This window comes from Capra hircus, chromosome 4, assembly GCF_001704415.2.
Source record: "Capra hircus breed San Clemente chromosome 4, ASM170441v1, whole genome shotgun sequence".
Taxonomy (NCBI): domain Eukaryota; kingdom Metazoa; phylum Chordata; class Mammalia; order Artiodactyla; family Bovidae; genus Capra; species Capra hircus.
Genome location: NC_030811.1, coordinates 44066639 through 44087599, shown reverse-complemented (window position 1 = coordinate 44087599; position 20961 = coordinate 44066639).

The window sequence follows — 20961 nt, the reverse complement described above, 5'->3', positions numbered from 1 at the left end:
TCTGTAATAAGACGAGTAACCAAAAAAGTAATAAAATGTGCCCTTTAGGACTTAAGGTAGAGTTAACAAGATTGACATATGCAGGAGTGGGGCTTCCATTCCAGGAAGGAAAGATATTTAGCAGATATTCTAGAGTCCACATCTATTAATATCTGGGGAAATCTATGATCATAGAAGCCAATTACCTTCTGGAAATGTCTACTCTGATATAAAATGGTGGTAGTAGGGGTTTAGTTGCTAAGTTGTGCCCAACTCTTAAGACCCCCTCCATAGACTGTAGCCCACCAAGCCGCTCTGTCCATAGAATTCCCCAGGCAAGAATACTACAGTGGGTTGCCATTTCCTCCTCCAGGAGATCTGCCTGACTCATGGATTGAATCCATGGTGCCTGCATTGCAGGTGGATACTTTACCACAAAACCACCAGGAAAGACCTTGACATAAAATGGTTACATACAACTGTATTTATTACCTTTTCCTAAATTTTCTTAAAGGTAAATCAGCATTTTAATTTCTTTGAGGTGATTACATAGTACTTAGTATTTCCAAATAACTGAGTTTCCACATCCTGTAGGATCACAGGAAAGTGATAATTTTTAAAAAGAATAGGAAAAAAAAATCTTGTTCTGTTTAAGCCTGTCAATGCATCTGTACAGACCTTCACAATTTTTATTTTTCATTTCAAACTGGCAGCCATCAGTGAAAATGGACAAAGAACTCCATTCATTCACCTAACGTTTTAAGAACCTCAGATCACAACCAAACACTTAACCAGTTTAATTGGCCAGGCTGCACCAGGCAGACTCCACTTAAGATATTTCTGTGGTTTCCTGCTCCAGATGAAGCTGAAAATCCCCTCACAGTGGATTTTCTGGTGGGTTTCCACCCAATGCTAATAGCACTCCTTGGAAACAGTTACTGCAGAAAACAAAGTTGTAACCACTCACAGGGAATTTAGTGGCATTTTGTCTGTGAGCAGAACTGTTTTCCAAGAGCCACGGTCAAGACCACTGTAAGGGATCTCACAAAGGAATCAGGCGCCAAAAAGTGTGTCTCCAACCACTCCCCAGGGCAGAGAGAACCTGCTAGGTTCACATCGTATTCTAAAATGGGTTGTATAATCAGTTTTTTTATGGATTTGATTAATATGTTAACGTATTGGGCTAGTGTATTTTATTATAAAATATATATAACTTGATCTTCATCCCCTTTCTGGCACAGAGGTACTAAAACCCTTGGAATTTCTTGTGATATGAGTTATAACGGTATCTCATTATGTTAATGAGGTGGTTTTGGAAAGTACCTAAGGATGGAGCCTGGTTGCCAGGAGAACAAACCACGTGATTGGAGGGTTAGAACTTCCTCCATCAGTGACCTCCATTAAAGGAGAGGGGCTGAAGGTGAAATCAATCACCAATGGCCAATGATTTAATCAGATGTTCTTATGTAATAAAGCCTCCATAAAATCCCAAAGGACAGGATTCAAAAACTTTCTGGTTGGTGAACACATGGAGATTTGGGAAAGTGGTGCTCCTAGAGAGGACATGGAAGCTCCACACCCTTCCCCCTAACTTGCCCTGTGCATCTCTTCCACCTGGCTGTGAAATAAAATTCATATCTTATGGCAAGACAAGAAAAATTTTAACATAAAAATTTTCTCTGCCCTTTGGCCTCCTCTCTCTCCCACTGTGCATTGTGCATGGACTTAACCTCCCCATCCATATGAACACCTGCTCAACCACAAATGGCAACATCCTCCTAGCATCAACAACTCCTTAAAAGGCGGCCTTCCTTCTCGACCTTGTAAGGGGTCATGATGTTCTTGAACCAAACTTGGGTCCATTCTCCAACACACAGTGAAGCCAGTCTACCAAACGCCCAGCTGTGGTTAAGGAAAGCGCAGCGTTTGTCATAAGGCACCACAGGGAGTGGTGCCAAATGACTGGCTCAAACACCCCGAACTCCCAGAAGGGCTTCTGAAAGGCATTTTTAAGGCCAAGTTGGGGGGCAGGGGTGAGATTGGTAATGAGCCTGTGTACAACTCTCTGGTTGGCTGATGGCGAGATAACAGGGCGGTGTCACATGGGTCAACCTTATTGATCCTTAGGCTCCAGTAAGTCTGGAGGGCTACATGCTCATGGTCATCAAGTGGCTAATTCTTTCATTTGGTGGAAGGTTTAGCATCTGTAAAACAACCCAGGAAAGCTCATCATATGCTATTATCTAGGCACTTCAGAGAGGAGCTACAGCAGAGGATATGGGGAAGGAGTCTGTCCCAGGAAGGCCCCATAGTATCCTGCTCCCTTACGATGATGATCCACTGCTCTGTACTTGCAGATCTGGATTTTGTAAACTGTCAATAATATGTCATTTAAAATACAGCCCTCTGTCTCAAAAAACTTATATAACCGTGCTTCAACTTCTAATGGGCTAAACAGTTCTTGGGGCTTTTCGAGATGCTCTTCCAGGGTTATAATCCTCAATTTGGCTTGAATAAAATTTTCCATTTCTTTCTTAAATCAACTGATTAATTCTTCATCAACAATACCCTTTCACCATACCTAGCCATATGAATCTCTTCCATCTGGCTATTTCTGAGTTATACGCTTTTATAATAAACTAGTGATCTAGTGAGTAAAATGTTTCTCTGAGTTCTGAGAGCCACTCCAGCAAATTAATTGAACCCACAGAGGGGTCACTGGAATGCCCCATCCATAGCCAGTTGATCAGAAGCACAGGTGACAACATGGAAGTGGTGACTGCCCTCTGAAGTTGAGGCTCCCAACTTCCTGGGGTACAGTCTTGTAGGAAAGAGCCCTTAACCTGTGAGGCCTGATATTCCTGAGGGTAGACAGTCAGAATTAAGCTGAATTGCAGGCTACTCAGTTTGGCATCACAGAATTGCCTTTTTATGGGAAAAACTCTCAACATGGTAATTGGTGGTCTGATACATAGCTGGTATCATAATAGCACATACTAACTAAACACTAATTTGCATTAATATATTAATTAACAAACTAATGACTTTTGACTAAAAAAATATTTCAACAACCTGAGTTACCAATGATAGAATAACTTTTCCTTAGAGTACTATTTTCTTCAAACTGGTTAGCTGGATAAGTAACCAGTAGGGCTTCCAAGGTAAAGAATCTGCCTGCCAAACAGGATACACAAGAGACATGGGTTCCATCCCTGGGCTGTGAAAATCCCCTGGAGGAGGAAATGGCAGCACACTCCAGTATTCTTGCCTGGGAAATCCCATGGACAGAGGAGCCTGGCAGGCTACAGTCCATGGGGTCGCAAAGAGTCAGACATGACTTAGCGACTAAAGCAACACCACAGGGTCACCATAGCATCTTTCATGATAATGTAGGTCTGCATCCATGGAAATCCAAAGGTTGTGAGCTGATAAGGGCTCTACCTGTCAGAACAGATCAGGATACAGACAGACAGGTCTGTTCTAAGGGTCAGTCTGTGAAACTAAATCTTCCCATAAGCGCTGTATATGCCTGCATGCTCAGTCATACCCAAGAGACGTCAGCAAGTCCCACTGAGGCACAGTCAGTCAGTTGATGAACTATGTCTGACTCTTTGTGACCTCATAGACTCTAGCCAGCCAGGTTCCTCTGTCCATGGAATTTTCCAGGCAAGAATACTGGGGTGGGTTGCCATTTCCTACTCCAGGGGATCTGCCTGACCCAGGAATCAAACCCACATTTCTTGCATCTCCTGCATTGGCAGGCAAATTTTTTACCACTGTGCCAACTGGGAAGCCTCTAAGGGCTATACAGACCATGATAAGAAACACAGTCAGTCCCAGGACTTGCAGGGGAACAATCTCTCCAAAGTCCTAAATGGTGTCACTTCATAGCTCCAGGGAAAAGTCTTCCTCAGGAAAGAAACCACATCAGATCTTTCAGTATGAATGTGTCGACTGAAAAAATGCACAGCCTCAAAGTTGAGAATTATGTTTCATTCAAGGTCCTTGCTGAGGACTATAGTCCAGAAGAGAATCTCTCACATAGCTCTGAGAAAACTATTCCAAAGAGGTAAGAGAGGAGCCAGGATATAAAGGAGTCTTTGCTGAAGAAAATACACTAGTGAAAAGGATCACCACTAAACATAAAAAATAGACAACTCAAGATAATGACTTTAGTTATTAACCTTTAGTCATAAGACTTTCTATGCATGGGGAACAGCAGGAGTCTGGACTCACTGAAGTTATTCCTTTGATATGTATCTTAACTATGGTATTCAGTTGCTCAGTTGTGTCTGACTGTTTGGGACCCAAGGACTATAGCCCACCAGGCTCCTTTGTCCATCAGATTTCCTAGGCAGGAATACTGGAGTGGGTTGCCATTTCATTCACCATCTTAACTATATCCAGGGCCAGTTTTCTATTTTTCTCATCCTGAATTCCCTCAGGGCACATCGTGGCTGGGAAGAGGGGTAGCTGCAGTGGCTGATGGCCTAACAGCAGGCAACATTTGTTGTTCACCAAAATAAACTTGTGGGTGGCGTGATCTCACTGTGATGAATTCTGCATGTTCATAACCCAGCCAAGTGGAGAAGGCTGTCATACCTGAGGCTCATGCAGGGGCTGTGTGAACTCAGCCACCCCAGAAATCAGATCCCATCAGACACTTTAAACAGGTCTGGACTCCTAATTACTCAGCCTCCTCAAGGGGTTTCCCAAATAAGAATAACCCTCAGATAAGTGTGGCAATGGGTTTCCCTGGTGGCTCAGTGGTAAAGAATCTCCCTGCCCATGCAGGAGATGCAGGTAGGAGACACAAGTTTTATCCCTGGGTTGGGAAGATCCCCTGGAGGAGGGCATGGCAACCCACTTCAGTATGCTTGCCTGGAGAATCCCATGGACAGAGGAGCCTGGCGGGCTGCAGTCGAGGGGACTGCAGAGTTGGACATGACTTAGCAACTAAACAAACAAAAACAGAGTGTGATAACACATGAAGATGGTGTGATCATTCGAATGAGAACTCCCTTTGCCAAGAGAGCTCTATAGGAGGCTTTGGGGGTTTCTTGGTGGAAGCAACTTGCCTTGCTCTTTGAGACTAGGTGGGTCCAGGGTCGTCGGTTGGGGTCTCATAGGCCAGTCTCATGAGGCCTTTGTGGCTGCCCTGCCTGTGCTGGGCCTGGACCCTGGAAGGGAAGCTCCATAAGGGGAAACCCCTCCCCAGGAGGGAGCCCACCACTTTCTCCCAGGAGAGGCCATGTTCTGGGTCTAGCATGGACATTCAACCATTCATCTGAGAGCACAACTTTGAACTTCAGGACAATAGGCATTTGGATTTGCCTCACTGCCTTTCCCTCATCACACAAAGTAGAACCTAATATGCTCTCAAGTTTGGGATTTAGGCAAGGTTTGGGGGCTTCTCCAAAGCTCTGCCAGTTCACTCTAGTCAAGCAACATTCTGTAAATTTCACATAGGATATAGACCACAGGACCGCAGCAGTGGCCACAAGACTGGAAAAGGTCAGTTTTCATTCCAATCCCAAAAAAGACATGCCAAAGAATGCTCAAACTACTGCACGATTGCACTCATCTCACACGCTAGTAAAGTAATGCTCTAAATTCTCCAAGCCAGGCTTCAGCAATACGTCAACCGTGAACACTCAGATGTTCAAGCTCGTTTTAGAAAAGGCAGAGGAACCAGAGATCAAATTGTCAATATCTGTTGGATTATTGAAAAAGCAAGAGAGTTCCAGAAAAACATATATTTCTACTTTATTGACTATCTCAAAGCATTTGACTGTGTGGATCACAACAAACTATGGAAAATTCTGAAAGAGATGGGAATAGCAGACCACCTGACCTGTCTCTTGAGAAAGCTGTATGCAGGTCAGGAAGCAACAGTTAGAACTGGACATTTGGAACAACAGACTGGTTCCAAATAGGAAAAGGAGTCCATCAAGGCTATATATTGTCACCCTGCTTATTTAACTTATATGCAGAGTACATCATGAGAAACGCTGGACTGGAAGAAACACAAGCTGGAATCAAGATTGCCGGGAGAAATATCAATAACCTCAGATATGCAGATGACACCACCCTTATGGCAGAAAGTGAAGAGGAACTAAAAAGCCTCTTGATGAAAATGAAAGAGGAGAGTGAAAAAGTTGGCTTAAAGCTCAACATTCAGAAAACAAAGATCATGGCATCCGGTCCCATCACTTCATGGCAAATAGATGGGAAAACAGTGGAAACAGTGTCAGACTTTATTTTGGGGGCTCCAAAATCACTGCAGATGGTGACTGCAGCCATGAAATTAAAAGACGCTTACCTCTTGGAAGAAAAGTTATGACCAACCTAGAGAGCATATCCAAAAGCAGAGATATTACTTTGCCGACTAAGGTCCGTCTAGTCAAGGCTATGGTTTTTCCAGTAGTCATGTATGGATGTGAGAGTTGGACTGTGAAGAAGGCTGAGCACCGAAGAATTGGTGCTTTTGAACTGTGGTGTTGGAGAAGACTCTTGAGAGTCCCTTGGACTGCAAGGAGATCCAACCAGTCCATTCTGAAGGAGATCAGCCCTGGGATTTCTTTGGAAGGAATGATGCTAAAGCTGAAACTCCAGTACTTTGGCCTCCTCATGCGAAGAGTTGACTCATTGGAAAAGACTCTGATGCTGGGAGGGATTGAGGGCAGGAGGAGAAGGGGACGACAGAGGATGAGATGGCTGGATGGCATCACTGACTCGATGGACATGAGTCTGAGTGAACTCCGGGAGTTGGTGATGGACAGGGAGGCCTGGCGTGCTGCAATTCATGGAGTCGCAGAGTCAGACACGACTGAGTGACTGAACTGAAAATCACTGCAGATGGTGTTTGCAGCCATGAAATTAAAAGACGCTTACTCCTTGGAAGGAAAGTTATGACCAACCTAGATAAAGCAGACACATTACTTTGTCAACAAAGGTACGTCTAGTCAAGGCTATGGTTTTTCCAGTAGTCATGTATGGATGTGAGAGTTGGACTATAAAGAAAGCTGAGCACAGAAGAACTGATGCTTTTGAACTGTGGTGTTGGAGAAGACTCTTGTGAGTCCCTTGGACTGCAAGGAGGTCCAACCAGTCCATCCTAAAGGAGATCAGTCCTGAGTGTTCATTGGAAGGGCTGATGTTGAAACTGAAACTCCAATACTTTGGCCACCTGATGCGAAGAGCTGATTCATTTGAAAAGACCCTGATGCTGGGAAAGATTGAGGGCAGGAGGAGAAGGGGACGACAGAGGATGAGATGGCTGGATGGCATCACCAACTCAATGGACATGAGTTTGGGTAAACTCCAGGAGTTGGTGATAGACAGGGAGGCCTGGTGTGCTGCGGTCCATGGGGTAGCAAAGAGTTGGACGCAACTGAGCGAATGAACTGAATTGAACTGATTGACCACTACCTGGGGTTCACTTCTATCTGGTCTGCCTCTGTTGGGCTGAGAATTCGCCTATTTGTTGGTAGCTTGTTAGAGAAGATACTCACTCTTAATCTTAATTTATTTCATATATCTCAATGTGCGTTTTTTGAGTGCTTAGTCACTAATGAGTTTTTGAAGCTTACAACAACCACATTTTAAATAAATCTCACATTATCCCAGGATATTGGCAAAAGATGGGGGAGTAATCAGAAGACTTTACACAGGTTTTATTTTTTAACTCCCTCAACCTAAAATTAATGAAAATTACTCATTGCACTTCAACAAAATACAACCTATTTTGGCCATTAAAATTGTTTTCAACTTGATGCTTGCACTTTTGCCAATCTTGATAATTATTGCTTCATTATGGCTTCAGCTAATACTTTATTAAACTAAAAACAAGTGATAAAATCAGAAAATGTGGATTTGTGTCCGCATTACACAGGCAGACACACTAAAACACACACACAAACTCCCAATCACACACACTCGCACACTCATGTGTCTATCTACACACTCAAATGTGTGTATGCACAAACACACCCATACAAGTTCACACACACATATAAAATCCTCAAGAAGGCTGTTTAACGTGGAATGAGGAAAACATCTGAGATCAAAAATCTTTTCCATTGCCTCACTGAGAAATGGAATCTTGTCCAACAATAAATATTCCACCAACTCTTTAAAAGCAGCTGATGTACCCATGCAACAGGGGAAGTTTTTAATGTTTTTAAGTCTCTGGGATATTTAACCATGAAAGCCTCCTCTGATTGTCTTAGGCTTTCTCTAAACTCCAGGTTCTGGGCTCAGCCCAGAACTCCACACTTAGGAGACTGTCTTTGCAGAGCCCAGAATGACTAGATCCTCCCAACCACACATGGCTGTAACCCCCACTGCATTTGCTGTGGGGCATGGCACTCTAGAGAACCCTCTCATTGTTCTGCACGTGTGCTTAGCTGAAAAACCTTCCAGATTAATACGAATTACTGAAATAATAATCAAGATAAAACAAATGAAAGACTTGCCACCGTGTTGGGCACCCGTACATGTGCTCTCGCTGTGCTGCTGGCTCCGGGTACCCACAGAATCTGGGCCAATGGCTCTGAGGTCTGGAACTGCTTCCCCTGGTGCATGGGTACATCAGCTGCTTTTAAAGAGTTGGTGGAATATTTATTGTTGGACAAGATTCCATTTCTCAGTGAGGCAATGGAAAAGATTTTTGATCTCAGATGTTTTCCTCATTCCACATAAAACAGCCTTCTTGAGGATTTTATATGTGTGTGTGAACTTGTATGGGTGTGTTTGTGCATACACACATTTGAGTGTGTGGATAGACACATGAGTGTGCGAGTGTGTGTGATTGGGAGTTTGCGTGTGTGTTTAAGTGTGTCTGCCTGTGTAATGTGGACACAAATCCACATTTTCTGATTTTATCACTTGTTTTTAGTTTAATAAAGTATTAGCTGAAGCCATAATGAAGCAAAGAATAGGGAAAAAAATTAAAAGGTAAAATATTTGCAACCTACATTACAAGCAGGGACCATAGGCAATTCCCACACAGGAAGTACTGGCTGGCAGAAACCACAAGGGTGGCACACAGTGGACTCAGGGGAGAACTCCTCCTCCACCCAGGGTCAGTCTGGCCATACAGGGATCCCTCCATCTCCCCTGTCAGGGGCAGGCTGTGCAATTAAGAGACATATCACATTTTTAAAAATGGGGTGCAAAAGGCAGAACCTGTGCCTTCCCAAATAACCTATGAGGGGCAAAATCTCACCTATGCCATTGTATTGGGGGTGTCCCACTGCCTCAACCACTTGACTTCCAATACCTTCCTGGGTTTCACTCTGTGGATAACCAGCTTCTTTTTTATCCTGTGTCCTCAAACTCAAAAAGTAAGAACCAAGTTCATCTATTTGGTGAATAACAATGGCCTCTGCATAGAGAAGTCCTACTAGAAACTGCACTGGAAGACAATCATAAATGAAGGCATGATTCTACGGCTGAGAACGGCATGTACTTCAAGGCAGGAAAAAACAATGCACCCTTAGGGTCACCACTACCCACTTTAATGGCCTCCTTAGAGAGACTCTCTGAGTCTGATTCCTGGTCTGAAGAATTCTTACAAAATAATTGCTGCAAGGATTGAATATTATAAACTGAGTGGTCTAGTACAGAGAATGCCACAAATAGGTATCCAAGGAATGACTGATCTTGCTTTTATGTTCCACATCTGCACCTTCCTCTCCACCATGATCTGGCCGCTAGATGACCACAGCAGCAGTCCATAGTGATCCTGATCCCAAATCAAGGCTCCTGCCTTTCCTATAGTTACCTCTGACTTCTAAACACCCCTACCCCTGCTTCTAGTCACTGAGATACCTGATTCTACCGTCATGGGTTAAAACCCCTGGTATCCCAACTGCTCTGGAGACAGAGCCAAATGACAAGCCTTTTCCCCCTCTTTAAAACATCCATCAAGCACCTCAGTGCAGGACGTGGGATTTGATTCGAGATATGAGTAAGAACTGGTCCCTGCCCTGAAGAAGAGAAACAGACAGGTAGTCAGTACTCTGAAAGGCAGAGTAAGCTCTATGATGGGAGCACAAGAAAATCACGAGGGCAGTAGTAAAAAAATATCCATCTAGAGGTGGTAACTACCCAGCCTTGTTCGAAGCTCTCAGAAGGAAGGGAAAGCATTGAGGGCTTACCCAAAAGACAGGAAACAGCACGGTGTGTTCAAGACATATTTAGTGTGGCCAAACAAACAAAGGGATTATTGGAAGACAAAGATGTGCCAAAGAAAATCATCTGGGATCCTGCATCAAGTCTGGAATTTACCTTATATATACCTTATAAGTAGAAAAAATAAAAAACTGATAAGTACAATTGTGTCCAAAGTGACTATTCATGTCTTCAAGAATTAGATTCTAGATGGATCTTCAAATGTCTATACAGACATTAAAAGAATAGGAAAAAAAATTAAAAGGTAAAATATTTGTAACCTACATTACAAGTGATATAAAAATATTAAGTTCCTTAGTATAGAAAAGAGAGAAGAAAAAGAACAAGAAATCTATAGAAAAAAATGACAAGAGATATGAACAGACATTTTACAAAAAATAATTTAAAATGACCTTTAAGTTTATGAAAACATGCTCAACTCACTCAGAATAAGAGGAAAGCAAATTCCAAATATACTGAGTTAACTGTTTCTCACTGGTCAGGTTGGCAAAAATTCAAAAGACTGACCACCTATAATGAGGCCAGACTAAAGAAATACACTCATATACCCAGGGGAATGCCAAGGGGCACATGCCCTGAGGCGAGAAATTTAGCTAACTCATACATGTATTTATCCTTTAACCCATCAATGTCATTTCTAGGAATGCACTGGCAAGAATTTTAAGAGATATATGCATAGGGTTACTCACTGTAGCACTATTTTACGAAAAGATAAAAAAGAAACAAAAAAGGCTGGAAACAATAAAGGCACTGTGGCTCCTATTCAGTTGCTCTCTGTCTCAGACAACTTGATCTGAGAAAGCCAACTGCATGTCATGAGTAGCTTGATGACCCAGGTGGTAAGGAACTGAAGCCTCTGGCCAACAGCTATGTCACTAGCCATCTTGGAAGTGGGTCCCCATCCCCAGTAGGCACATGATTGGGAAGGACCCAAAGCAGCATCACACTTGTTCTCAGAACTGAACTGAAATTTAGACCAGGGTGCTTCCTTGGTGGCTCAGATGGTAAAGAATCTGCCTGCAATACCGGAGACTCAGGTTCAACCCCTGGGCTGGGAAGATCCCCCGGAGAAGAGAATGCCTACCCACTCCTGTATTCTTGCCTAGAGAATTCCATGGACAAAGGAGACTAGCGGGCTACAGTCCATGGGGTCACAAAGAGTTGGACACAAACAGACTAACACACACACACATCAAATGACAGAATAACCCCTATATGATTCAGGCCTGACGCAGATCCAAGAGTATCAAAAATCTTTAAAGCAGAACTGAGATTAGAACCACTGGCCACAGACAGTGAAACAGAATTTATGGTTGGACCTAACCAAGGTGATAACCTGCTAAAACAAGAAACGGGTAAACAAAGCATCAACATTTAAGAGGACCCTGCAACTAGAGAATCTAGAGAATATACATTCCTCATGTGGAAGACACAGCTATAAAGCCAAGACAGTATGAATAATTCTTAAGAGAAAAAAAGGCCAACCTCCAGGCAACTCAGATGTAGAAATGATCAAAGACATAAAGTAGCTACTAGAACCATGCTCCATGAGGTGAAAGAAAACAAAATCTAAGTGAAAGAGAAGTGCTCAACAGAGAAAGGAAATGTGAAAATAATCCAACAAACATTTTAGAAGACACAAATATAGCATGCGAAATAAAAACTCATTGGGTCAGCTCAATAACAAAGTGATTATCAGGAAGTAAAGAGTAAGTGGACTTGAAAATAGGTTAATAGAAATCCAACCTAAAATGACGGAGAGAAAGAGGATCAAAAAAAGAGGTGAACAGAGAACCAGAGATGTACATAAGAATCTCAAGGTAACACAAAAGAAAACAGGAGAAGATTGGCACAGAAAAAAGAATCTGAAAAAATAACAGCTGAAAACTACACCCTCGCAATGCAAATTTACAGATTCAAGAAGTGAGAAGAGGAGGAGGATAAACTCCAAGAAAACCATACCCAAACACTTCACAATCAAACTGTAGGGAAAAAAAGATAAAAACAGAAATTAAAAAGCCAGAGAATGGGATGTGTGTTTGTGCTCAGTTGGTAAGTTGTGTCCGATTCTTTGTGACCCAGGGGACTGTAGCCCACCAGGCTAATCTGCCCATGGGGTTCTCCAGGCAAGAAGAACTAGAGAGGGTTGCCAATGCCCCGTCCAGGGGCTCTTCCCCACCCACGGAACAAACCCACATCTCCTGCATCTCCTGCACTGGCGGGTTGAGTCTTTCCCACTAAGCCACCTGGGAGCCAAGAATCGGATGCATCACGTGAAAGAAAACAGCGATGTTCTCTAAGGATTTTCCTTCGGAAGTAGGAAGCCAAAAACAGGTTAGGAAGATGGCCACGGATTAAAGAGTAAAGGGAGCTTTGTCAAGTAACCACTTGGTTGTCCAGATGTTCCCATGAAGACTGGGAGACATGTGGTTGGCTACTAGTTGGGAAAAGTGGACTATTAAGGTTCATCCTGCCCTGAATGCAAGCACATGGACTTCTGATCGCCACCAAGGTCTCTATCAGAGCTGAGAAGCCAATGTTTAAACAATGTTTGGGGAAGCTGCCTCTCCATCTGCTGACTCTAGATTTCCAGGGTGAGGATCTGCAGCCTAACTGCAGCTCAAGGCTAAAAGCCGCAGATACACGCTCCTGACTTTTTATTATGAGGCAGTCATCCCAGCAGATCTCCTGCTTATGTCACTTTCTACCTGCTTTCAAGAAAGCCTGGGGCTTCCCTGGTGACTCAGTGGCAACTACTGAGCCCTCGCAGTGCAACTACTGAGGCCTGTGCACCCTAGAGCCGATGCTCAACAAGAGAAGCCACCAAAATGAGAAGCCCAGGCACTGCAGCAAAGAGCAGCCCCTGCTCACCATAGCTAGGCAAAAGCCCTCGCAGCAATGAAGACCCCGCCAAGCCAAAACAGTAATAAAATCATTTTTTTAAAAAGAAAACCTGTTGATTCTGTGGACAGCCGCAGTGGAAACAGGGAGCTCTGTCTATAGTATAAATGTTTATACTGTGTTTCTAAGACATTTTTTGAGGCAAATTATCTGTGTATATGTAGGTTATCTTTTTAATAACTCTTCAGCACAAATTGCAACCAGGGAAGTCTATCTTCTTATTAAATGGACACAAATATTCATGACAGTTTATACTTCATACAGAATTGATAAATCTTTCAGTGAACACTAAGCCATGATTTTAAAAGTTTGGTTGCTAATGGTGGAAACTACTTGACTGAATTAAGTATCTGGGATTAATCCGTGAAAAACAGATATCTCCACACTTTTTAAAAAAGAATGACTTCATTTTCTAATCCTCAAATTCTTCTAAAAACAACTGTCTAATTCTTAAGTGGGTCAATTTAAAAAAGAAGAATGGGGAAAGATACAGCATGCAGGCAATAATCAGAAGAAACTGGAGTGTCTAGATTAGCATCAGATAAGCAGACTTCAGAGCAAAGTTAACAAGACAAGAAGGAACACTGCATGATCGATCGTGAAGCATCAATTCACAGAAATCCTAAATGTATATGCAAAACTCAGAACCTCAAAATACTTGAAGCAAAAGCTGATCAAACTGAAAGAAGAACTGATTTTTGAGCTTAAATTCTGTAGCCACTCACAGCCTGCCTGTCTCAATTTCTGCTCCGCCTCCCCTCAACTCAACCTCTTGGGAAAACCACTCCCAGTTAAATCCAACTGTCTGACAGCTCTTTGCACCTGTTGCTGAATGGAGCTGGAGAACAGGACACAGTCATGCTAATTAGGCTTACTTTAAATTCATGACATTCCAGTGGATCCTTAATGGTACCATTTTCCCAAGCCATTCCTCTACCCACCTACCTCCTGCTTGGAGATCTCTATTTTCCCCCCTCTCTCCTCCCACCTGTGTTGGTTTTTCTCTTTTCCCCACTGATAACTCAGCCTTTTTTTTTTTTTTTTTTTTTGCTTTTTTAGTTTCTCATGACCTCACTCACCACTTCGGTAATTCCATCCAATCTCATTGTTTCAAATACAAAATATATTCCTTTCTTAAGGCTGTCTAACAAATTACCACAAATGGGGTGGCTTAAAATAACAGAAATTCATTATCTCTGAGTTCTGGGGGGCAGAAGTCTGAAAGGGGGTCAGCTGGGCCAGTTTCCTCCGAGACACTGGGTAGACTCCTTCCCCATGCCCCCGAGCACACGGTGGTGCCAGCAATCTTTGGTGTTCCTCGGCTTCCAGCTACCTTTCTCCCATGTCCGCCTCTCTTGACGAGGCATTCTCCTGTTTGTACCTGTGTCTCTCTCCGTCCATGGACACCCATCTCTGGATTTAAGACCTCCTCTCCTCCTGTGTAAGCTCATCTTATCTAATTGCATCTGCAAAGATATTTAAGACTAACTTCACCTACCATGTGTACCTGAATTTTGAGGTATCACTATTTAATTCAGTCTACTTCACTCTCTGTCCTCCAAAAGTTGACATCTGCCATGCATACAAAATACATTCACCTCATCTTAAAATCCTCCATTCCAGAATTAACTCAAAATTTCATCTAAATATGATCAACTCAAAAAGTTCCCAGTCCCATCATCTACTTACCTAAATGACCCAGATGGTTGATACTGAGGGTGTGACCCATCCTGGGGCAAAATCCGTCTTCATGGGTAGACCTTTTAAACTAGAAAGCATGTTATCTGCTTCTGAAATGCAATGGTGGGACAGGCATAGGATAGGCATTTCCATTTCAAAAGGGAGAAACTGGAAGGAATGAAAGGGTCATGGGTCCCAAGCAAGTCCAAAACTCAGCATGGAAAATTCCACTAGGTTTCAGGACCTGACAATAATCCACTGTTATTTGATTCTCTACCCTCTGGGCCTGCAGAGAAGAAAATCAAAACAATTTAAAAACTTCCTATAAAGAGAACTTCAGGCCCAGATGGTTTCACTGATAAATACTACCAAATATATAAAGTAATATCAAGATTCTATATAAACTCTCCCAGAAATAAGATATTACCAGGGAAAAAAACTATAGATTAATAACATTCATGAAAACAGATGCAAAAAATTCTGAAAAAAATATTTTGGCAAACCAGGTTCATAAATATATAAAATAATAATACACCATGACCAAAGGGCTGGGGGAAGAGATGGGGGGCAGGGGTGGCTGCTATCTCAGGAATGCAAGGCTGGTTTAACATTTGAAAATAATTCTATGTAATTCACCAGACTAATAAACTTAAAAAGAAAAGCTACAGATCACTTTAATAGATTCAGTAAGGCATTGGACAAAAGTCAATATCTATCCCTAAAAATTGCTCTCTGTGCAAAACAGGAAGAGAGAAGAACTTTGTCATCCTGATAACTGTCATCCATGCAAAACCTATAGCTAATATCAAACTTGATTATGAAAGTCTGAATGTTTTGCTCCCAAGATCAGAAACAAAACAAGGAGGTCCTCTTTTATCATTCCAAATCAAGCATCATACTAGAAGTTCCAGCCAGGGTAACGAGGCAAGAGAAAGTAAAGCATCCAGAATAGAAAAAAAAAAAGAAGAAGTAAAACTTCTTTATTCACAGATGATATAATAAATAATAGAACTACTAGAACTAATAAGTAAGTTTTGCATAGTTGCAGAATATAAAATCAATATACCCACACCAATTGTATACTAGCAATAAAAACTTAGAAATTTAAACTTTAAAAATATACCATTTACAACCACATCCAAAAAATATGATATAGTTAGGAATATGTCTGACAAAACATATGAATGACTTAAACACTGAAAAATACAAAATATTGCTAAGAGAAAATAAAGAATTCCTAAAGAAGTCAATACATATATACTGTGTTTATGAGTCTGAAGACTCAGTACTGTTAAGAGGTCAATTCTTCCCAAATTGATTTCTAGAATCAGAGAAGTTCTAACCAAAATTCTGGTAGCCATATTTATAAAGAGAGAAATTGAAAATTTGGTGCTAAAATGTATATGAAAATTATAAGACTTGAAAAACCAAAACAATGCATGGCAAAAACAGTAGAGTATTGTAAAGTAAAATAAAGTAAAAATAAAAATTTAAATTAAAAAATAATAATAAAATGAAAAAAAAAGAAAAGCCAAAACAACTTTTCAATAAAAAAAGACAAATTTGGAGGATTATTACCATATGATTTTAAGATTGTTATAGAGCTACAGGAAGTAAAAACTGTATGATACTGACATAAAGATAGACATGTAGAGATGGCGTAATGAATTGATAAATGGAACAGAACAAAGAATCCAAAAATACACTCATACATATAAAGACAACTAATTTTCATCAAAGGCAAGTCAGTGGAAAAGAATAGTCTTTTCAGAAATTGATGCTGGAAATAAAGATATCCATATAACTTCAATTCAAACCTCACACCATATTTGAAGATTAACTCAAGTGGACCATAGGCCTAAACATAAAAGCTAAAATTGTAAAACTTTTAGAAGAAAAGAAGATAAACCCTTTGTGTGTGACCTTAAGTTGGCTGAAGGTTTCTTAAATGCAACACTAAAAGCATAGTTTATAAGAGAAAAGGACAAACTACACTTTATAAAATTAAAATCTTCACTCTCCATAAGACCTTGTTAAACCTTGAACGACCAGCCATAGACTAGGGGAAAACAGTTGTAAGTCATATATTCAGTAGAGAGGGAATTGTACCCAAAAATATATAAAGAAATCTCAAAATTCAATAAGAAAACAATCAGCCCAATTTTTTTAATGGGTAACAATTTGAACAGACAAGAGAGAAGATACACAGACAACCGATTAGCACAAAGCAAATGCTCAACATCCTTAGTCATTAAGGCAATGCAAATTCAAACCTAAATGAGATACCATTATTTAACTAATAGAATGGCTAAAATGAAAAAGACTGCCCATCCCAACTGTTGGCAACTGGAACTCCCACACACTACCAGTGGGAATGAACATGATATAGTCATTTTGGAAAACAGTTTGACAGTTTGTCCACTTCATAAACATCAAAAATATGTATATATATGTATATTCTATATATGAATATGAATATATATGAGTGGACTTATATGACATTATATATATTACATATATATGATTATATACAATATAATCCAGGTACTTCATTACCAGTATTTACCTAGGAGAACTGAAAACTTACATCCATACAAATATTTGTCCATGAATCTTCATAGCAGTTTCATGTTTAATAGCCAAAGAATGAAAACAACTCAAATATACACCAAAAGGTGAATAGATTTAAAAAATCAGGATTGTAGCTATCCAATGGGATTCAACTCAACAACATCAAAAATGAACTGCTTATTCATCCCCGACTCAACAGGGATAAATCTCAAAATATTAATAATTATGCTGAGTAAAAGAAGCCAGACGAAAAAGAGTCTATAATGTATAATTCCATTCACTGAAAATTCCAGAAAATGCCAACTAATCCGGAGTGACAGAAAGGAGATCCCTACCTGGGAGGTGACAGGATGTATGTCGGTGCCAACTGAATGAAAAATGCCCGCCAAATCTTCCTTGCTCCCTATTTGCCAGGGGAAGACCCTGTTAAGCCCATGGACAATCTGAAGACTGCATACTATCCCCAAAGAGAGCAGAAACTGGAAACATGCCAACATTTGAACTAAGCAATCAGGCATCTGAGGGGAGCAGGTGCTCTGCGCTGGCATTCATCTGAGAATAAAACTTCTAATAGAAGGCTTGTTCAGGTGGCTATGAGAATACAGGAATAAACTCTTAACTTCCCACAGAGTGGGCATCACTGTTTCCAAGAGTTAACCCTTCCATAGATGCCATGAGATCCACAGCAGCGCCCTTTCAGAACCTGTTCCAGGTCAGAAGCCAGCAAGGGGAGGAACGAGTCAGCAGATGGGCAAACATTCAGATTTCCTGTGATCAAGGTCCCAATCTCCCTTTTTGTTCCCGAAGTTTCAGCCTTGAACAAAAGCTGGATTTGAAACAGACATATGAACTGCCCTACAGTGTATAACCAGAACAGAGAAACAGGCCTTGCCCTGTAAATGACTGTGTGGACATGGGTACTGGGCCCGTGGGGAGAACAATGCCCTTGGGAGAGCAAAGGCTGTGGCACAGAATCATTGTGCTGGACAGAAACCTGCCTTTCCACCCCTAACCCCTGGGGAGTGGGGGTTGGGGGGGCGGTCCCAGAAGGCTTGTCTTCTGCTCAGAACGTGCCCAAGCCCTTTCTCTGGAGGCCTTCCATTCATCTCCAAATTGTCAGCCAAGCAGGATGGCACTAACTTTGAAGTGCCCACTCTAATGCCACCAGTGCCACCCTCTCAATTCAGCTTATTGAACTTTTCTCTCTTCTCTTCCAAACCTCAGAGGTCCACCTCTTCCGACAGACACATGCCAACACCAGTGCTGTCCGTTCCAAGGCCTCCCTCATCCCTCCAGGTACACGGAGCTGAGGTCCTTGCATGCTCATACCCCTCTTTAAACTCAACTCCTATGCCACCACTTCTCTGAAGCTCCTTCCATAGGAAAGTCTCTACCCCTCGTCCTCGGGGTCACAGGTAGACTTGGTAAACTCTGCTGTATTTCCCAGGTCATACTGCCCACCACTGTCTGGTCCCCCTCAGTCTTTACAGACAGCCTGTGAGACCCTGTGGCCAGCACATGGAGGTGCTCAGTTCGAGGACAGATAAACTCTTAATGGTGTCATTCGTAGGTTATGGTAATTTCTAGTGTTCTTCCCAGCAGTAGTGTCCCGCGTGCATGCGTGATCAGCTGCTTCAGTCGTGTCCGACTCTTTGCCACCCTATGGACTGAACCCGCCAGGCTCCTCTGTCCAAGGGATGCTAAAGGCAAGAAGACTAGAGTGGGTTGCCATGCCCTCCTTCAGTGGAATCTACCCGACCCAGGGATCTAACACACATCTCCTGCAGTGCAAGTAGATTCTGTACCTCGGAGGCACTGGGAAGCCCAGTAACGCATCCACAAATTCAGGAGGCTTACCAGCAGACCATCTGATAGAGGAGAAATCAGGTTCCCTTTTCCCTACCCCCACAGGTCCTAGTGGGAAATGGCAAAGCTTTAGGCAGAATGGCACCCATCCCTGAATCTAAGTCTATAACATCACTCCCCTCTAGGAGTTAGAACATTTCTATTCAAAGCCTACTCTGGCAGGTAAACCTGACAGCTACACCTCTGGGATGTGGAAGAGAGAGCCTGCTGCTAGAGGCAGGGAGAGAGACGGTAGGGTGGCATGCCCAGCCAGGGCAGAAGAGAAGCTAGGGAGGCAGATGTCATATGGAGACAAGGTGTCTGTGAGCCGAGCAGTGGGCTCCAAGAAATGAGCAGCTTCTGTCATGAGGTGAAGATAACCAGGCTGACCCCAGCAATCACCAATCATAACCAGGCCAGCTGAACTCTGTTAGTGAAAAGGAAACGCCCCATCCTGTCTCCTGTCCTTCGTGCCAATGATTGTCTGCTACAATTCAGCAATTGTATGCCAAGTACCTTCCCCAGGGGAAAAGCCATCTTTCCGACTAACTGCTATAGTTTATGTTATAACCATAAACTCCAGATTAATTAAAGTTGGACAAAATTAACTAGTATGCCATAAAATTAAGTTTTATCCCATTCAAGACCCTAAGTTTACCCTGCTACAATTACATTAGGGGGGAAGGAGGGCCATGGGGAGAGGTGTGGTTCCCTGCAGTTGTGTCAAATAAAAATGACTAAAATTGAAATACAATTCTTCCCACATCACTGCCACAGATTTACTTACTTCCTGTTGCAAGATTTCAGAAAAAAAGCCATGACAGTCTATAAAACGTGGTTGTGGAATGTTATTGAAAGTTACAATGTAACCTTTAGTTTTCTTGGTCTCTGGTTTGTTGGAGGACATCCTGGCGCTTAGGCGCCCCCTAGGGACTCCCTCGCAGAACACTCACCTTTTCTCAAACTGCAAGGCCGGGGTGACTTAGGCATTCTCCCTGGGCTTCCCTTGTCCACTACTCAGATGATAATGCCGGTAAAAAGTATCATACTGACCAAAGATCAGCTCATCCCATGTATAACACAGTACTAAACAGAGGGGGCTTGCCACTCCAAGAATCTTAGTATCAGTCAATCTTAGTATCAGTATGGATAACTTAGTATCAGTTATCCATGTTTAGTTATTGAGTAGCAAGTTTTGTTTCCTTTAACTTTCCAATGGAATTGGAGATTCTGTTCCTGTTCTTGGCTATCAAAGCAGATGACATATGGATGCAGAAGTAGTACAAGAGAAAGGGAATAGAGAGTAATGGTTATGGCACAGTTCACAATAAACAGGGCAGTCTAGTCTGAGTTCTGGGTGGGTTAGGGTGGGTAACAGAAATGAGGGGCTGTGGCTTTGTGGGCTGGGGGAGGCAAAATCCTCTCTGTTTGCCTTTGATCTCCTCTCCTTTGCAGAGACTCAATAATTGTGTGTGTGTGTGTGTGTGTTAGTCACTCAGGTGTCCAACTCTGTGCGATCCCATGGACTTCAGCCAGCCAGGCTTCTCTGTCCATGGAATTCTCCAGCCAAGAATACAGGAGTGGGTTGCGAGCCCTACTCCAGGGATCTTCCTGACCCAGGGATCAAACCTGGGTCTCCTGCATTGCAGGCAGATTCTTTAACATATGAGCCACCAAGGAAAACCCTCAATTATTACTATTATTATTTATTAGGTATGAGTAAATTGGCCTTTCCAGTTTCTAAAAGGAGGCTAGCTATGGTGATACACACACACACACACACACACA